The 20,390-nt window shown below is 40.0% G+C and overlaps 1 protein-coding gene and 1 pseudogene across 1 annotated transcript in view; both read right to left on the reverse strand.

Annotated features, from left to right (window-relative positions):
* UGT8 (UDP glycosyltransferase 8) overlaps positions 1-10,375 on the reverse strand; it is a 94,095-nt gene extending 83,720 nt beyond the window's left edge. The window contains exon 1 of the mRNA XM_030313178.1: positions 10,127-10,375. The gene's annotated coding sequence lies outside the window, so the exon portion shown is untranslated. The remainder of the gene's footprint in view (positions 1-10,126) is intronic.
* Positions 1,048-1,146, reverse strand: LOC115513211 (annotated as a pseudogene).
* Positions 10,376-20,390: the final 10,015 nt, after the last annotated feature.

Consider the following 20,390-nt stretch of genomic DNA (forward strand, 5'->3'; position numbering starts at 1 on the left):
GCTAAAGAAACTGAGATGCTGAGGTGCTAACACGGGAAGCCCTGGGATCATTTCCTGGTAAATGAATGGCTAACTCTTCGTCTTCCATAGTAGTGTTTTTTCAGAACGTGGTTCTAGGATGATTGCTGTCTTAATCGACTGAATAATTGTTTACATGTGAAATTTTTGGAACCCGTATTACAACCTCTCAATCTGCCTTTTGAATCCGCTTTCTCAGTCATCGTTGGAATTCTCAAGTTTGAGAACCATTGCTGAGAGGAGCAACCACTGTCTGGTAGCCAGTAACCGAGAGCCTTATAGTTGGATGTTAGTTTGCATAGGAATGAATGCAACGCCAAGTTCTCCTCAGGTAGCAGAGGAGATATTTTTGGAAGGATTGTTTGTTGATCTTCAAACTCTACTACAATAGAAAGCCTTCTGCTCATAGACTGCAGATCTACTTACTAGCATAATACAATTGGTAAAACCCACTTACTTACTAAGAGAATTTAAAAAAGTGTTTGCTCTTGACATGGGGTATTTTTTTTTAATGTTTATTTGTTTATTTTTGAGAGAGAGAGAGAGCACAAGGGGGAAGAGACAGAAAGAGAGAGGGAGACAGAATCTGAAGCAGGCTCCAGGCTCTGAGCTGTCAGCACAGAGCCCCACACAGGGCTCAAACCCACAAATTGTGAGATCATGACCTGAACCAGAGTCAGACACTTAACCAACTGAGCCAGCCAGGCGCCCCAAGGTATCTTCTTTATTAATGTCTTAAAATCATGTTTGCCTTGGGGCACCTGGGTGGCTCAGTTGGTCTACTGTCTGACTCCTGATTTCCAATCAGGTCGTTATCACAGGGCTGTGGAGTCAGCCCAGACCCTGTTTAAGATTCTGTCTCCCTCTGCTCCTCTCCCCAGCTGATGCTCATCTCTCTCTCTCTAAAAATAAAAATAAATAACTAACTAAATAAATAAATAATGAAATTAAATTTTAAAAATTACCTATTAATGTTTTCATTTCATTTCATTTATTTATTCATTCATTCATTCATTCATTTTACTGAAGAAGAATATGGAACACTTCATGAATTTGTGTGTCATCCTTGCGTGCGCCCTGGTCATCTCCATAACTTTCCAATTTTGGTATATCTGCTGAAGTGAGCACTATTATATATTGAAGGACACTTGACAAAATTATAAGATTTTAAAGCATACCATGTGATGATTTGATATATGTGTACATTGTGAAAGAAGAAATCATGTTAACATTTATAACTTGGTTTTATGTCACTTATAATTTCATTTTATGTTATTTAAATTTCCCTTAAGAAACAAGTAAGTTTTAAAAGAATTTTTAAAGGAAAAATTAATGAAAGAAGAACAAATAGGAAAAACAAACAAAAGTAGACTTTATAAATAAAAATTGACAATGGCTTAACAAACTAGACAAAAAAGAAAAAACATCAAAACCAGAAGCAGAACCAAATTGTGGAAAAATTTCTCGCAAGTCTCATCAAAGAAAAAGAAAGAAAAATAGTTAAATGATACTAAGAATAAGAAAGGGTGAATATAAACATAGATACAGACAATATATAGGTGATTACAAATAAGGCAACCTGGTAGAAAAATCTTAAGTCAAGCTTCATTTTACTAGTTATACAGACTTATCATAAACTATATAATAAATCAGAGCATTTTGCCACAAATAGACTAGAAAAATAGAATAGAGAACTTAGAAGCAAGCCTTCAAAGATCAGGATGCTTCCTATAGGACAAGGGTGGCATTGCTAAGTACCTGGGGAAAAAGTGTGGAAACAAATGACTATCCACATGGGAAAATATAACATTAAAGTCTGAACTTGAACCGTAGTACAACTCCAGGTGCATTAATTTTATATTTTTTAATGTTTATTTATGTATTTGAGAGAGACAGAGAGAGAGAGAGAGAGAGAAGCTTGATGGGGGACTTGATCTCAAGAACCTCAAGATCATGACCTGAGCTGAAATCAAGAGTTGGATGCTTGGGCACCTGGGTGGCTCAATCGGTTGAGCCTCTGACTTGGGCTCAGGTCATGATCTCACGGTCCGTGAGTTTGAACCCCAGGTCGGGTTCTGTGCTGATAGCTCGGAGCCTGGAGCCTGCTTCAGATTCTGTGTCTCCCTCACTCTCTGCCTCTCCCCGGCTTGTGCTCTCTCTCTCTTTCTCAAGAATAAACATTAAAAAAAAATAGTTAGATGCTTAACCAACTGAGCCACCCAGGCACCCCTAGATGCATTAAAATAATTTTAAGTGTGAAAAATCAAACCAGTAAAATAAAATAAACTGGAAGCAGTTCAAGGAACTACTTTATCTTCCTTTCATCAAATCTGCCAATTTGTTTACCTCTGAACCCTTTATTCTGGCGAAATGGATGAAGTATGAAATAAAATATACGATCATGGAAAGATCCCTATAATTATTGTTTGCAAACTAATTTATAGAAAAGGCACGGTATGATCCCATTTTTGTTATCAAAAACAAACATAATGAAATGAAGCGCATTCCCCAAATCCACATAAATATTTGGAGACTATCCCAGCCAACATTTCAGATATATAAGTAAGAAGTATCCGGTTATTTATTGTCTCCCTGTGTAGTTAAGTCCGATTCTAGACTCCATCCTCCTTGTCTTATGGGCAATTCAATTGCAGCTGATTGGGCCCTGCTCCCCTTTCACTGGTTACTGTCCCACATGTGGGAGGAAGAGCTTATCTTCAGTCCATCACTCTGAACACCAACCACTTACGTTCCAGGCAAGGGATGAGCAATTGAAATCTGGTGACTTCCTGCACTTCTTGTACATGTAGAGCAGAGAAATTTGTATTGAAGTAAGGGACACCGGTTTAGGGCCCTGCCCTCTTAGAGGGACTCACCCAGTCATCCTGGGAGGTCAGGATGCCCGGACAGCAGGACTCCCTCACTTATTCCTCAGACTTCTGTCCTTTATTTGGGGGTAAAATTGTGTTCCCTGCTCTAGTAAACCTCAAACATGGCCTGTTGCCCTTCAGGTTTCTACAAACCTACCTAGATAACCTCTTAAATGACTTAAAATTTGTATAGAAGACTAAAAGATACTGTCTTAGAGCCACTTTTGCTTTTATCCTTAAAAAGAGAAAAAAAATCTTGAGGAAAATAAAGGTAAAATCTGCATAACTGATTGAATTGAGGATGAGGAGAAGCGTGGTATATAGGACAGAGTAAGGAAAAATAAAGAAGATAAACAGAGTTGTGATATATCCTGATATTCTGATTGAGTACGTGTGTAGGAAAAGGTCTAGAAGCATACCAAATATTTAAAAATGATGACTTTTGAGATTAAGAACACTTTTCACTTCATATAGAACTGTAATATTTGAAATAATTTCAAGAATTTGCTACTTCTATGGATTATAACAAAGGTAAACTCAGAAAGCAAAATAGACCAAACAGAAGAAACATTTTTATAAAATTTCAGTTTATGATGATTAGGCCTATAATTAAGTCAAGGAAACTGTCTAAACTCCCTAAGATACTGTGCTCTCTCATGAAGATACAGAGATAAAAGGCTAAATGTTTATTTAAAACAAATTCTTTATTATTTTTGAAATATTTGGCAAATGAAATTCCAGTATGGAAAAAATATGAATATAACATGTGTTTCCAAAAGGCAAATTTATTTGTTTGTTTGCTTATGTTTATTTAGTTATCTTGAGAGAGAGAGAGAGAGAGAGTGAGAGGGAGAGTGAGAGAGAGAGCATGGGCACATGAGCAGGGAAGGGGCTGAGAGAGAGGGAGACAGAGAATCCCAAGCAGGCTCTGCATTGTCAGCTCAGAGCCCAATGCGGAGCTCAAACTCACAAACCTTGAGATCATGACCTGAGCCAAAACCAAGAGTTGGACACCTACCTGACTGAGCCACTGAGCTGCCCTCAATGGCACATTTTTTGAAGCTTTTGAAGTCTTCAGGCAGGTGATAAAGTTCAGGCAAAGAAATAGTTCTTCCATGAAAAAAAAAGTTTTGATATGCTGTGAAACACTGAGAAATGCCATCGACATGTTGATTATTCTGGAGACTGTTAGAAACACAAGCAAGATTCTAGAAGCTAGTTTTGATTCACTTTAAAACAATTTCTTCTTGCTCAGTAGAATATAGGACTTGAACTCTGAGAGCTGGACAGAAGGACATATGTTTGCCTCTGAATCCTAGAGTCCTTTGTTCCGGAAAATGGGAGGGGCAAAGAAAATAGCCAGGTAACCAGAGACATTTTTTAAAGCAGTTGCTTCAGCGAAGGTTCAGAGATTTTACAGGCCCCAACGCAAGGACCTGGAGTCTACCTGTCATCCAGGAACCTGGAATATAGAGATTTCGTTTGGGAAAAATCATGAAGCAAATTCATGCCCTCCGGTTGGATAGTAAGAAGATGCAACTAAGAACTAAAAACTTTCTTTAAGCCCCAAATGATGGTAGTTGAGCAAACAAACCAACCTTCAATGACAAAGAAAAAGAGGTAAGCATGGTTTACCACAAGTTAATTCAAGTGGTGAATGATTATACATCATCAAAATTAAACGGAAAATTTCATTCAGTAAGATTTAGAAGTGCTTTCTGAATCATCAAATATTAAATATTTTGTTGAGTTTTAATATCACTGGTCTTTTTTGTTGTTGTTCAGACTCTCTCAAAATGGATAACCCATATCCTTATTAGATTATCTAAGAAACTAGAACTCACTTATGGTACCAAAATAGTTTAACAAAACATTAAAATGTCTATGATTTGATTACTAGAGGCTTTTAAAAAACAACCTGTGTGCAGGGTGCCTGGGTGGCTCAGATGGTTAAGTGTCTGACTCTTGGTTTCGGCTCAGGTCATGATCTCACAGTTTGTGAGTTCAAGCCCCACATCGGGCTCTGCTCTGACAGCATGGAGCCTGCCTGGGATTCTCTCTCTCCCTCTCTTTCTCTGCCCCTCCTCTGCTCTGTCTCTCAAAATAAATAAACTTAAAACAACAACAACAACAACGAAACCAAACAAACCTGTGTGGCACAAGACCCTCAGGCTGGTAGAGCCTGGCTTGTCCAGAGGATCCCAGGGGCTTTCCCAGAGCTCTTGATGCAATTCCCACCCTCTCCTTAGGCAATGCTTTCAAACTGTTCTTTCTGCTCCCTTCAAAATTTCCAATTACCCCTATTCTACCGGCTTCCTCCCCAAAGGCTGTAAATCTGATCAAGTTTTCATCTGAAATATACCTTCAATCACCCTCCTGAAACCCTGAGAGCAAGTACTGCTGAAAGCAATAGTCCCTACAAACTATCACCAAATCCAAGTTCAGCTTTTCATAAAAACAGCTAGCCATTTATTGAACACAAACCAGTAAGCTTCTAGGCACAGAGCTTGCCAGACTTCATCTCATTTGATCCTCACAGTAGACATATGGTGTAGGCACTTTGGTTCTCTTTTTGTAGGTGAGAACTAAATTCTAAGTTTAAGGTCACAGAGTTAGTCAGGGGCAGAACCAGGACTGTCTGATACCCCCATTTAAGTACCTGATCTTACTTCTTGAACTTATTTCTTTCTTCAGCTCCTAAAAAGCTGTTCTCCCCTAATTGTCCTCCTGCCTTCCACTCTGTACCTCTCATTTTTTCTGGCTCCCTGATTCTCACCCAACTGTTAAACTTTAAGATCTCCCTAGGTCTCTATCTCCATCTTAGTCTTTGTACCTGCCCTGGAAGGACCTATCGACTCCTTTTTTTTTTTTTTTTCGTACAACCACCCATATACTGAAAACTGTTAAATCAGTGCATTCATCCATCCATCTATCCGTGCATTTATCTACCTACCTATCCATCCATCCTTCCATCCATCCATTTATCTACCTGATCTATCCAGCCAAGACCTCTCTGCCCAGAACTAGATTTTCTATAGGTAGTTCATATTCTTCATGTCCAAAACTGAACACTATCATCTTTGCTCCTCCAACCTTTTAAAGTCCTTATTCCATCCTCCTATGTCACCCATCATGTAATTGCCTCACCTAATTGCTCACCTAATCCTAGATTCTCCTACCTTAACATCTATGTGACCAAACACTTTTCTTCATCTCACTACTACCACTATGGTATAAGGTCCTCAACAAGATCACTCCAGTACCTTCTAAACTGCTGTTCTTATCTCATATTCCTCAGATCCACCCTTCTAGATGGCTGTGAGAGCTATCTTTTCATCAAATCACTCCTTTGTTTGAAACAGACTTGAACAGAAAATGGTCCATATTCCTTATGATGGCAAACAGCCCCTCATGACCTTGCCCCTGCCTTTTATGTCACCTTCTCTATGAAGCCTCTCTAGTCTTCCGATCACTTCCAATACCTGTTCAGGGCACTCTGCATATCCTCATCACAGCACTCATAGACCTTATGGCACTATTTTGCACGTACTGAAACTAGTTTGTTTTCTATCTAACTAACCCTCTTACACCCAGAGCCCTTCCAGGCTCTTATGTGTTTGTATATCCCCAGAGCACAAGAGCACAGTGTGGTTTTAATAAATATTTGTTGAACAGAAGAATGAATGTTTGTGAAATGCTTTATATTGGGAAGATATTGATTGCTACTGTTTTCAAGACTAAATTAAACTAATTTATTCAAACTAATTTGATTAGTTCCTCCATAGGTAGGTATGCAAAATAATATTGAAATGATTGACCTACCTTCAAGTATGGTTAACAAGATTATCAAACCACACTTCTTACTCGTGGCTTCCAGAATAGGAAAATATTAACGATATTATATATGGCTAGCTGGTTTCAGTGGCAGGAAGTGGTATGGAAAATATCACTGTATTCATATTCTCAAACAAAGACACTCTGGGGCTAGCGTAAAGTAAACTTTTTTTTAAAGTTTATTTATTTATTTTGACAGAGAAAGAGGGAAGGGCAGAGAGAGAGAATCCCAAGTAGGCTCTGCATTGTCAGTGTACAACCTGAGGCGGGGCTCAATCCCACAAACCCTGATATCATGACCTGAGCCAAATCCAAGAGTCAGATATTCAACCGACTTTTTAAAGGGCTACTTCAATTTCTCAGAAAAGCGAAGATTTTTCACAAGACTGAACTGTCCAAACTAAGTCACTCTTCTTCTTAAGATCTCACACACAAAATATTCTATAAAACAACATTAAAACCATTTATGTAGAAGTCATCCTTTTAGGAACCGCACCATATAGCTTGTGATTGAGCCCAGAAATAAAGCATGAGAACAGCAAGTATCTGTCACAAAGTCCACAGGCTTTATACTCAGGCAACAGCCCACATCATTTCACAGAAAAAAAGACAACAGATAATATAGCAGCAAGACTCGCTCACAGCCTGACAGTAGAAAGTTGATAGCTGATAACAGAAAGAGGACCCAGAAAAACCATAAAAGGAAGAATAGTACTTCTGTCTTCAATCTAGTTTTTCAACTGGGCAGACTAAGACCATTTACTATAAACAAAAACAGCTCTATACACCTCAACGAATAGCACTATTCAATTCTTTATGAATTCATGCTCATAAAGACAACCCAACAGAAAAATTAACTTAAATCCAAGGAAGCAACTAAGAGTGTAAGATTTAGAAATTATTTTTTTGTTTTAATAGTTTAATTTTTAAGTTTCAGTAATTAATCACGTGAGAGGTCAGCTATGGAGAAAATGCGCTTATCTAAATAAGCAACATCCCAGATGGTAACAATATCAATAAATTAAGTATTATTATATATTACAAAAGCAATAAAAAGTTCTTATTCTCCTGGTATATTCTGAAAATCTAGTGTGAATTAAGCAACATCAAATCAATATTATTTGATAAATAAATAACTTTGAAAAGGAGTTTGAGAATTGGGAATATGGTTGTTTTCTTCCTTTGTTATCAATATTTAAGTGGCAATTAAGCTGGTAAGGTACCTTGAAATGTTTTAAGTAATTCAAATTAAATGTTAACTGTCAAACTCTTTACACAAACAATAGCTTTTACAAAAAATAAATTTTGTTGTAAATATCTTTCTTTACTCCACTGGTTTACTTATCCTAATAAATGCACCAAGTATTAACATAACAAGCATAAAGCTCTGGGAAGTGTAGATTTAAGAAGAGTTTAAATGTCTTCAGTAGTATTAGCCAGATCAAGTCAGAAGTATTGTTTCTACTAAGTTATGCCCAGGTACTTATACACTATTAAGCTTTTACCAAATGTCAAGGCAATACACTTCACTGTAGTTTTTAAACAATCCTATAGCAATAAATCACACAACGCTAGATGTCAATTTTATTTTGTGGGTGTCAGGCAAATCAAACAATACTAGAGTATTTATCACTGGAATTATCTAGAATAGTTGCTGAACAGAATTCCATTCCTAAAGCAAAACCTTAAACTATCCATCAGGAGATACGAGAAAACTAAATCCACTTTGGGACTGGAAAAAAAAATGCTGACTTACGATTTTACTCAGTGAACAAAGTTCTGGATTCCTTTATCATATAACATTGAGTTGCATGACTCTTCAATTAATTTAAAAATCTCCAGAGAACAAAGTGTGATTAATCCTAATATAATTAGAAAACCAGTTTAAAAGGACTTTCTATTCTTCCTACTAATGGCAGTCATTTCCCCCCTCCCCTCCACCAAAGATATAAAGCACAGCAATTCTGAGTGGAGACCTTTTTTGGAACATGAAATTACCAGAAAAAGTAAAGTTTGGCATATAGCCAAACAGCCACACCTTCACGCAAAAATTCATCATACAAGGTGACAGCCTGAGGGGGCTGAGGCTTTTTGGTGTAGTGTTGTTTGTTTGTTTGTTGTTTGATCTTTTCTAGGTGGAACCCACCTGAAATAAAAGGCTGTCCCTATTACTAACACTGACTCATACAGAGGTGACACGGGGTCACTCCTGGCTGAGAACGCCGCCCACCACCGTCCTCTTCTGATTCTCCCTCCTTAAGAAAGGCTACTTAACAAGACCTAGACTTCGGAAGAGTCAGTCTTCGGGACATCCAGTTCTCCCCCATCTCCCTCCCCCGTGCCCTGGTATGCTTTAAGATGATGGGAACCAGCGGTACATGTACAGACGCGGTTCCTTCCCCAAGGAAGTGCTGCAGAGTAGTACGTTCACCGTACACAACTTTATACACCTAAAATTAAACCAGTAAGTTTACACATACAGATTGGGTACGCCCTTCGCCACCTCTGCCTGTCCTTTTGCCCCGTCGCACTGCACATATTTGCGCCTGCCGATGCGGTTTGCCTCGTACAAACCCAAATCACGCATCCCAGGCCCCCTCGCCGCTCCTCCAGCCCGAGGAAGGCGCCCTACTTCCTGCAGCGCGTCCTCCTCTCAACTCCTCTCTAACCTTAGCAGCCTGCACAGGCTTCTCTACTGCGAGGGCACGCCGCACGGTTTCCCCAACCGCGCGGGAAACCGCGCGCGACCCTGCCACCACTGTACTTTCCTAGGGGGTCGCGCGGGATCCCGCAGAAGCTCAAAGGTCCAAAGAGAGTGTGAGTGAGCGTGTGAGCTTGTGTCCGCGCGCGCGCGCGCAGCTCCGAGACACTCCCCACCCCCAACACATCCAGTTCCCCTTTAGGGAGAGGACAAAGTAGAAGACTGTTGGGAGAGGTCCGAAACCTCCTGGACCCCATCGCTGCCCTCAGCGACTCGGGCCTTGGGACTCCCCGATGCCCATCCCTCCAGGGTCAAGTGCAAGGTCCTCGAACAGATCCGCGCCGAGTTATTTCCTCCTCTCTCCGAGTTCACACACGAATTCGAAAAGACCCTCAAACCGGTGCCATATGGGAGAGGAAACGACTAGGGGAGCGATCGAGGGTAGCTGGGAACAATCTCTTTCACAGCCCCACAACCTTGACCTTTCTCCCTACCCCCCAACCCCACTCCCCCATTCCCTATCTTGTTCAGCCCAACCCCATATGCACTTTCCAATCCCTACCCTCCCCCCCCCCCCCCCCCCCCCCCCCCCCGGATCGTAGCCATTCGCTCAGCACTCACCTCTGGGAGCAAACGACGCCCATCTCCTCCTCCTAGCCCGCCCCCCTTCCGCCGGCTGGAACGGCGTGCTCACTCTACTTACCTCGGCTCTTGGCTGCTGCGCGTGAGTTTGAGTGTGTCTGCCGCGTAATTGTATCCGGGGACAGAAGGGACCCGTGTTTGTGCGCTAGATCAGGTGTCGCCGCCTTCGGTGGTTTGGGGGCGTGAGGGAGGCTGTAGCGTTAGTGTGTTAGCTTAGGACGGACTCACTGGGCTCACAATTGATGGCAAAGCTTTAACGGTGCCCTCCCTCGGGGCCGCAGCGCGCCTGCTCCTCCGCTGCTCCCCGCGGGTGGCCGCCCCCCCCCCCCCAACCCACCCAGCCGCGCCCCGCCCAGCGCACTGCTGGAAGAGCTGGAGCGCGCCCCTCTCCTCCCGCGTCTGGCTCAGCGGGGCACGACGCGGGTGCCACGCGCTCAGCCTCTCGTCACACGCCTGGGTCTGCGAACGCCTTGTGCTCCCCGGACTGGGGCATGGATGCGGACGCGCCTTCTTGCCACGCGCTCGCGGGCTGGGCGAGGGGCAGGTCCTGGGATAGGGATGCTCGCCTGCGGAGTGGCGGTCGGCTGGCAAGCTGGAACGCTCGGGAACCCTCCGCTCGCGCTCGAGCTGGGAACCCTGGGACTGGCACGTGGCCCCGCCTCCTGTTCCCCCTGCAAGGCGTGCCTTGTGCCCTTTCTGCCACCACCCCTCTGCTCTCGGTGCCCGCCTTTTTCTTCCCCCCATCACGCTAGCTCAGCACGAATCTACGTGGTGATAGCGCCACTTCTCTCACCTTCCCATCCTCCTAGCTCACTGCGCTTCTGCACCCATTAAAAAGTTGAACTTGGGCAAGGAGGTAGAGGAGATAAGGGAAAGAAATCGAGGGAGGAGAGTTAGGCACCTGCCTCGTGAATCCGAAAGCGTTAAAACAAACACTGGAGTTTGGGGAGCCCGGAAAAAGTAATTTGGGTTCTGGGCTCAGTGACATCCCTCCTTGCAGGCTGGAGCTGAAAGGGCCATTTATGCTTTGCTTGGTTGAGTCTGTGAAGACTTTATCCTTACTAATCTGTGTTTGCCAGGAGCAGATATTTGCCAAGTTGGCGTTCCGGCCAGGAAGCAACTTTGCGTACCCAGGCCTACTGGAGCAGCCTTCCTGAGGCGCCTCAGACCCGAAAGGCCAAGCACCTTTAAGAGTCTGATGGTAGATTGTGAGCTTCCTGGGAATCAGGAAAACCTAACAGTGTTGTTCGATTTTTCTCTAAGCCTGATTGGCATTGTACTCAATAAATACATATACGACGTGAGCAGAGTTGTTTATGTTACAGCTTTCAGAAAAGCAAAAATCATGTTGGGCATAAACTCCAGAAGCTAAAACGCTGCCACTGCGCACAAACGTTACACGTTTAAACACTGAAAATAAAAAAAATGCTATGTCAGGACATTCTTTCCTTCCTCCGAACCGAATTTCAGAAATAGGTTGGGACACTCTGCACTTAGATAAGAAACCGGAAATTGTTTTATTTTGTATGTTATTACTTAATGATAAATGGGGAAAAACGCTAATAAACATAATTGTTCTCATTTTATTAATGTTCCTATTTAATAAGTCCAGGATTTAAAGTCCATATTCTAAAGAATGTTCGCTGATGTAGACTTTTCAAATGCCGATTTCCAAAAAAAAAAAAAAAAAAAAAAAAATGCACTTGTTTTCTTTGCAGACTAGAAATTTGAAATTTTGTGAAAAACACTAGAAATATGTTCTCAGTCTTTGTACCTGTCCTAAGGAGATTACCGTCCTCTATATTTGCTTTTTATTTAACTTGCATTTTAAGAACCTAAAAATAATAAACATTAGACATAACAGATAACGATCTGACATAAGAGAACTTAAGCATTACTTTAAAAGCTCTGTTCCCTCAAGTGTCAAGCTTCAAGCTATTGTTCAAGCAATTGCAAGCCTTTGTTTTGATCTTACACATGTAAACTCTTGGAAAAAAAAAAAACTCTTTAGAAATTAAGCAACAACTGTAACTTTTATTTATGAAAAACTTTCTAAAATTTGTGTCACATTCCTTTGCTTAATAAAAGCATATAAGCTGAACATCAGGTGAGATTTTTGCCAGACTTTTGGAAAGAAAATGCATTACTAGATTGTGTGTGGATTATGTCCCTGTGCTGTGTCTCCTCTTTTACCCCAGAACAACTGCTCAATAAGCAAGCACAGTACAAAGATGCTTTGTGATAAGAGGGATGTAATTTTCCATATATCCAATTTAAAATTATTGCCATTTTTTTAATTCCTGTTTCCTGTGGACTCTGACTTGTTGTATTTATAGGAACACTAAACCTGAGAGCACAGAGAATGAAGATCATGCACAAAGTCCGTAAGATAAAAACAGGCACACCATCACTTCTTCACCTTTTCCTTTTTGTCCATCTCTTATTACCTTCCAAACACCCGGCTTTCAGTTTCAATTAAACGCTCTATACTTATGTGCCATACTCCATGTTTTTATATGTGCAAATTAATTTCTTCCATTTTCCATAATTTTAATGTGTGCAAAATATTTTTTTCATTTTCATCATAATTTGATTTTATTATGCATTATAGACTATGTTAGAAAATCTTAACCTATGGCTCAAATTGTAACAGAAGAAGGCTCAGAGGAACAAAGAGGGATTTCTGGAACTGTAGAAATCATGGAGATGTCTAGATCACCTGACAACTTCCAGATTCTCATCAAAATATTTTTTTTTTAATTTTTTTTTCAACGTTTATTTATTTGTGGGACAGAGAGAGACAGAGCATGAACGGGGGAGGGGCAGAGAGAGAGGGAGACACAGAATCGGAAACAGGCTCCAGGCTCTGAGCCATCAGCCTAGAGCCTGACGCGGGGCTCGAACTCACGGACCGCGAGATCGTGACCTGGCTGAAGTCGGACGCCTAACCGACTGCGCCACCCAGGCGCCCCCAAAATATTTTTTTTAATTGTCTAAAAGACTATCTCATATAAAAGGCAAGCCAAAAAAGCTTATACTTTTAATAATTTTGATTACATGATAGTAGACATCATTAGCTTATTCTATATGTCCTTCTAAAGCAATATTTATTTGCATGCTTAGAAAATGGCATCAATGAAACTTTGCTATCTAATCTAGTACCCTGTAAGTTAAATCTTATAAATTAATTTCCAAAACTTCATGATGAACCCTGTTCAGAGTTAGTTGTAGAAAACTTATGGATGTAGCAAATTTTTTGGCCTTTGGCCTTTCAGAACTGGAAACTTTGCCATACTGGATTCTTATATAGCCCTATATTGAGTTTCAGTGATCCAGCCAAGATTTTAAAGGAGAGGAAGGTGGTGCTGCATGACATCAAAGGTAAGGCTGTGTCCACAACAGCTTCCTTTCCCACCCATTTTGCAGGTGTTACTTATGACAGCCTTTCTATATTTAGCCTGTAATGCCTCCCGGAACTAAAGAGTTTTATAATATATTGCAATTATAGCACGTAATTTATTTGACCTAAATACATTGCAAGCTCCATGCAATACCAATCAGTTCTAATATTCCAGAACTGGGTGAATGTGGTCATGTTTACCATATCCGCTTTATACTTTTATAGATGCTAATCTACATCCATATCTTTTTATTATCACTTGTCTATAGCAGCTCTCAGATCCATCGTACATAATTCTAAAATATCAAAATTTCCTAACCTATATTCCATCATCCTGGTATCATGGTCTGTGTGCTTCCCAAAGTAAACATGAATTAACCTGCAGAATCAACTTGCATTTATTAGGAAGCTTAAATACCCCCAGAATCCATTATTATTTTTTTAGGATTATATCCTCTGCCTCTTAACATAAAAAACTAGCTGTATTGTTTTCAGAAAAGATATAAGGGACTTGCCTTGGCAGATTGGTATAAGCAATTATTCGTGACTCATTTCATGTGGTTCTTTTGAGATTATAGTGCTTCAATAGTCACTTTCTCAGACTTTGGCTCCCAAATAAAACTGTTAGGCATATGCTTGTCTGTAAGTGTCAACGCTAAGCCTGACCGTCCCAAGGTCTACAGAGAAAGTAGATTTCTATGTCAATGAAAAACAATAAAACCAAGGACTTTGGCCCTAGTGTTCAGACTTACCATGTTACCTGTGTGAATTTTACTTTATATTTGGAATCCTGTTTCGAGTATCTCTACTCTTGCCTTGTTTTTCATTCATTGTATCCCTTACTTTTGTGTAGCAAAGAACTATGTTGTAAAATAAACTGTCTGAAGGAACATCCCATAAAAAGGGCAGTCCAGGTAGAAAAAAACTACTTCAGTGACAACATATTTCTATAATGTGAGGATATCAAGATTGCATGGGTCTTTCCAGGGTATCATTAGAAGTTGAGGTTCTTACTGTAAAACAGACACAAACTAATTTTTTTTAATGTGATGGCTAGATGAGCCTAGTTTTATTTACCAATTACTTATCCTTTCATACCATAAATAATCCTGTCTACCAGACCTTCTTCCCAAAAACATTTGGTTAAATACTTCCTTACCATTAAAACACATCTAGAGCTTCAGAAACCTGTTCTAACCCTGATCAAGTAGAACTTTTTACAAAACATGGATAGAGTAAAATAGCTTTCTAAATTTATACTTTCACATAACCTCTGTTTCATACAAAAATTGATGACTGATATAATACAGAAGGGAAAAACATACCAATTAGACATAGAGGAATTAAGAAACAAGGTAAACATCCTCTTGAACTAGAAATATGACAGAAATGCAAAGCAGAGATCCAAGCTGGGGCCAAGGGTTGTGACTTCTGGAACTGGACACAGTTAGTGGTCTTTGGACTAAAGGTGCTTGTAACAGACAGACCCTAGGGTAACCCCATCATTTTCACCTCCTGGCATCCTGCTTCCTATAATATCCTCCCATTTGTGTGTGTGTAGGACTTTGTCTTGCTTCTAGCCATTAGAATATGACAAAGGTAAAGAGAATTTTCATGTTAGGACCCCAAATCTCAGGGATGTTGAGTTAATCAAAAGGGAGATTATCCTGGGTAGGTGTGACTTTAAGAATATCAGGTGAAAGCCCTTAAAAGAGGAGCTGGGCCCTCCCTACGAAGAGAGACTCTCCTTACAGGTGTGATGAAATGAGCAGCCATGTTGAGGAAGTCCTCATGGCAAAGAAATATGGGCAGCTTCTAGGACCTGAGAGTGGCTTTGAACCAAAAGTCCTCAAGGAGTTGTGGTCTTCAGTCATATAGCTGCTGAAAATTGAATTCTGCCAACAACTGAATGAGCTTTAAAGTATATACTTGCCCAGTCAGAAGGCAGCCTGGCCAACACCTAGAATGTAGCCTTGAGAAACCCCTGGTCACAGGACCCAGGCAACCCACACTCGGGCTCGTTATCCACAAAATGGTGAGATGGTAAATGTGTGTTGTTTTAGCCTACTAAGTTTGGGGTACTGTGTTATACAGCAATTGGTAACTAATTCATTGCTCTGTACAGGAAGAGGATAATCAGCCAGATTTACTCCTTGAAACCAGGAGTGGGCCAGGACTCCCACACATGTGAACAAAGTCTGAATAAAAAGGCTGGAAACCTGGCTACATAGAAAACAGTCGCTGTATGGATGTCTGAAAACTCAAAACTAGGAATCAAATCAAGTTGCTAGCTGACTTTAGTGGCTGGACTTTTGATATCCCCAATATTTACCTACAGCAGGAGCCTTAAAATGCTGTTACTAAACTTGGTTCTGGATTGGTGGCTTAGGAGTGCCAGGTGAAGGCAATTAAAGGTACTGAAAACAACTAGGCAAGAAAAAAAGTCCTCTCCAGTTAAAATAAAATGTATCCTAAAATCCAAAGACACACAAAAAACTCTAACGTTAAGAAAAGCAAACTAAAACCATAGGCCCGAAGCCTGAATTCTTTGTAAATGATCTTTTTTAATGTTTATTTATTTTTAAGACAGAGACAGAGCATGAGCAGGGAAGGGACAGAGAGAGAGGGAGACACAGAATCTGAAGCAGGCTCCAGGCTCTGAGCTTCAGCACACAGCCCCACCTGGGGCTCAAACTCAGGAACCATGAGATCATGACCTGGGCCAAAGTCAGATGCTTAACCAACTGAGCCACCCAGGTGCCCCTGTAAATAAAATTAATCTTATGAAGCTATATGACAAAGGCTTTAAAACACACTTAATGAAGGAATAAATCTATTAAAAGTCAAAATAAAAAAAAAAATTCCTTTTGAAATAGTGAAACAAAAACCTATCTCAAGAAAAGTTGGAACATGAAGAAAGTGGAAGCTTCACTCTATGGAATAAATTCTTCACATTTGTGAGGAGGAATTAGTAAATCTTGATTGTTCTGAGAAATTCCTTCAGGATGAAGGAGAGAAACACACACATACATGCGCATGCACAAGTTGAGAGACCTAGAGAATATATTAACTCAATGATACATACAGAGTTTCAGAAGAAAAAAAAAGGCTAGAATATCAAAAAGAAATAAATAATTAAAGATTTTTGAGAATTGAAGATTAGATCCTCAAATCTTAATCCTTAACTCATGTCAGATTGTTTTTAGACATAGCAAATAGCACCTACCAGAAGAGACAATGTAATCAATGATTGAACCCTGAGGAGATTTTGAAAAATTTTAGTCTTGATTCCCACTCCAGAAGCACCAAATTAGAAACAAGTACAAAAATGTGTATTTTAGGAAATCTCCAGTCTTCCTCCCCCAAACTCAAAGTTCAAGTCTAATTATGAAGAAAAGCATCAGCTAACCTCCAGTAGAGGGACATTGTACAAAATACCTGGCCAGTATTTCTCAACACTATGAAGGTCATGAAAGATAAAGTCTAAAAATCTATGACAGCCGAGAGGAGCATAAGGAGAGACATGATGACTTAACATGATGTATCCTGGATGGGGCTCTGGAACAGAAAAAGGACATAAGATAAAGTAAGAAAACTTGAATAAAGTATAGAGTGTAGTTAATAATCATGTGTTAGTACTGGTTCATTAATTATAACAAATGCACCATACGAATATATGATGTTAATAAGGGGAAATGGGTATGGGGATATGGGGCCTCTCGACTTGTATCGTCAAGTTTGCTGTAAATATAAAACTATATAAAAGGTTTTTTTTTAATTATTGAAAACAAAAGCTCCCAATTTTATTTTTTTTATTAAAATTTTTTTAACGTTTATTTATTTTTGAGACAGAGAGAGACAGAGCATGAACAGGGGAGGAGCAGAGAGAGAGGGAGACACAGAATCTGAAACGGGCTCCAGGCTCTGAGCTGTCAGCACAGAGCCCGACGTGGGGCTCGAACTCATGGATCATGAGATCATGACCTGAGCCGAAGTCGGACACTTAACCGACTGAGCCAGCCAGGCGCCCCAAAAGCTCCCAATTTTATTTTAATTGTCAGCCAGACCTCAGAATTATTTCTTTCACTCCTTCATGTTATAGATGAGAAAACTTGAGGCACTTTGATGGTAAGCATTTGTCTAGCTCTAATAATTTTTAGAGATAATAGAAAGAAGTTATTAAATAATGATTATTGTAAATTGTGGATACAAATTTCTTTGAAGTAGAGGCACCTGGGTGGCTCAGTGTGTTAAGCATGCAACTCTTGCTCTCATTTCAGGTCTTGATCTGAGGGTTGTGAATTCAAGTGTAGGGCATGAAGCCTACTTTAAAAAATTTTCTTTGAAATATCTTAGAATTCACCCTGATTTGGATTCTGGACTTATAACTGAACAATAGCAATATAATAATTGTATATTAATTACAACAAATGTTTATTTTAAAACCCTTGAAATGGTAATGAGAAATGGAGTGGATTGCAATATCCCCATGAATATTAAATAGTATTAAGATTCGTTGCTGAAATATTTTTCTGCACCATGCCAGCACTAATACAGTGTATATAAAGTTAATGAGAAGCTTACATTGCTCAAAGAATAGGAAATTCTTTCTTGCTTCCTCTTTTCTCTTTAATCCCCTCCCCTTAACTATTTCCTTAAAGCAGTCTACCTTTCTTCACACCCACTTGCTGGTAGTTTCATAGAAGAAAATCACCTCTGCACAAAAAAGTTACAGTCTCAACCAGCATGTTTATCAGCATAGTATACTGTCAGAACTGATTTGGTATTTACTATGGCCTCTAAAATGCCTCCCTTTATATTAAATGACCTCGCTGAGGCAACCTTGGAACTTTGGACTTTCACTCTGGTACTGCCACTTACTAGGTGCATGTGAACTTAAGTATATCACACAACTTATTGATGCCTCATTTTCCAACTTGCAAAATGTCAATAAAATACCTTTTAGAGAGTCGTAGAGATTAAATGAGGTAAGATGTAAGAGAATTTTCTAAAGTCTCCAGTATTGTATAAGTCACCAAATGACATCTTTGGTAATACTTTCCACTTTCTAAGGAAGCCCTATATATACAACATGGAAGCAAAATGTGTTCACTTTTCATGTATCTTCAGCAGTCAAATCAGTTTTCCCTAGACTGACTACAGCCTTGACACAGTGAACTTGGGTACAGCTGACTCTAAGTGAGGCCAGTACTGGTCTTGTAGGTTGTTGCTAAAGTTCTAATAGTTATTTTCCCCCAATATATTAGACATGGTGAAAGTGAAGTAGATTGTTCAACTACCAGTTTTCTTTACAACTCACTTTTTTTTTGGTTTGTTTTATTTGAGAGAGCGTGCACATGTGAATGGGGAAGAGGGGCAGAGAGAAAGAGAAAATCTTAAGCAGTCTCCATGCTTCTGACAGGGTGCTTGATCCCACAACCCTGGGATCATGATCTGAGCCAAAATCAAGAGTCAGATGCTCAACAGACTAAGCCACCCAGGCACCCCACAACTCAATTTTAATGTCATTTCTGGGAAGCAGCTTCCTTGTATACATTTCTGCCGAATACGGTATCAAAGTAGAATAAAAGAAAAGTATGATGTTGCATGATCAGAGTTAGCTAATACATATTAACATCAAGTTCTGGAAATTCTCAGCTTAGTGAGCTGATCTTCCAAAACATTTGGAGCCATTTCCTACATTTCTCTACGATGGTATTTTATTTTATTTTTTTTTACTTTTTTTTCCAACGTTTATTTATTTTTAAGACAGAGACAGAGCATGAACGGGGGAGGGGCAGAGAGAGAGGGAGACACAGAATCAGAAGCAGGCTCCAGGCCCTGAGCCATCAGCCCAGAGCCCGACGCGGGGCTCGAACTCACGGACCGTGAGATCGTGACCTGGCTGAAGTCAGACGCTTAACTGACTGCGCCACCCAGGCACCCCTCTACGATGGTATTTTAAAAGACACATGTTTTATAGCCCAGAAGTTCAAGATATGACATTTTTTTAAACTGCTGATTGTTAATTAAACATGTACCATCAAACTCCATGGAATGGAGTGTATGGAATATCAAGTTTGGTTCATGTAGTTAGAAATCCATACACACTGAATTTCCATGACATATCGAGAGAGACATTTTGGTGAGGTTGCCCCTAATGTTTTCACAAAGAGTGATTACCAAATATTAACTGCATTCATTCATTCACTTATAAAGATCTATTGAATATTGAATATATTTTCTTTTAATACAAAGATGGTGAGATATTGGTCTTTGCCCTCTAGTTCACAGCTTATTGAGGGGACCAGGGAGAAGAGAAATAAGGATAGACAGACAAAGGGAAGAGCAAATCATCGCTATGAGGGAGAAAAAACCAGTAGAGCTAACAGAGTAATATGGGAACAGAATCTAAAAAATGTCTGAGAAGTCTCTCTTGAGAAAATGACATTTGAGCAGAATTTGATAGCTAGTTTATTTTCAAGCTAATCAGAGCTACCATTAGAATTTAATCTCCATGAGAAGAAGGACTTTGGTTTTTAAATTCACTGTTACATCTTCAGGACCTAGAACACTAACTACCTGTTTCAAGGTATGCTAAAAGGTATGCTTGTGTTAAATCAATAAATAAGTGAATGGCTGCTTAGTACCAGAAGCCCCTGAATGAAAATATTTACTCCCTAGGCAGCTGAACCATAGCTAAATATATGTGACAGCTCGTGACACCACTGGTGTTCACATAATTTCAAATACAGCTAGAGTCAAGCTGATTAAGTACGTGACTCCAGTCTTGGATTTGAAATTTCCAGGGGAGGGGAACATGAAGAATTTTAGGAAATAGAAAAGGTCTGATACGAAGAACAAATAACTTCCCCCAAATAGCCTGATGATAAGAAAGAGAAAAGTAGGCTCACTTCTTCCACTA

This window comes from Lynx canadensis, chromosome B1 (genome assembly GCF_007474595.2).
Source record: "Lynx canadensis isolate LIC74 chromosome B1, mLynCan4.pri.v2, whole genome shotgun sequence".
Taxonomy (NCBI): domain Eukaryota; kingdom Metazoa; phylum Chordata; class Mammalia; order Carnivora; family Felidae; genus Lynx; species Lynx canadensis.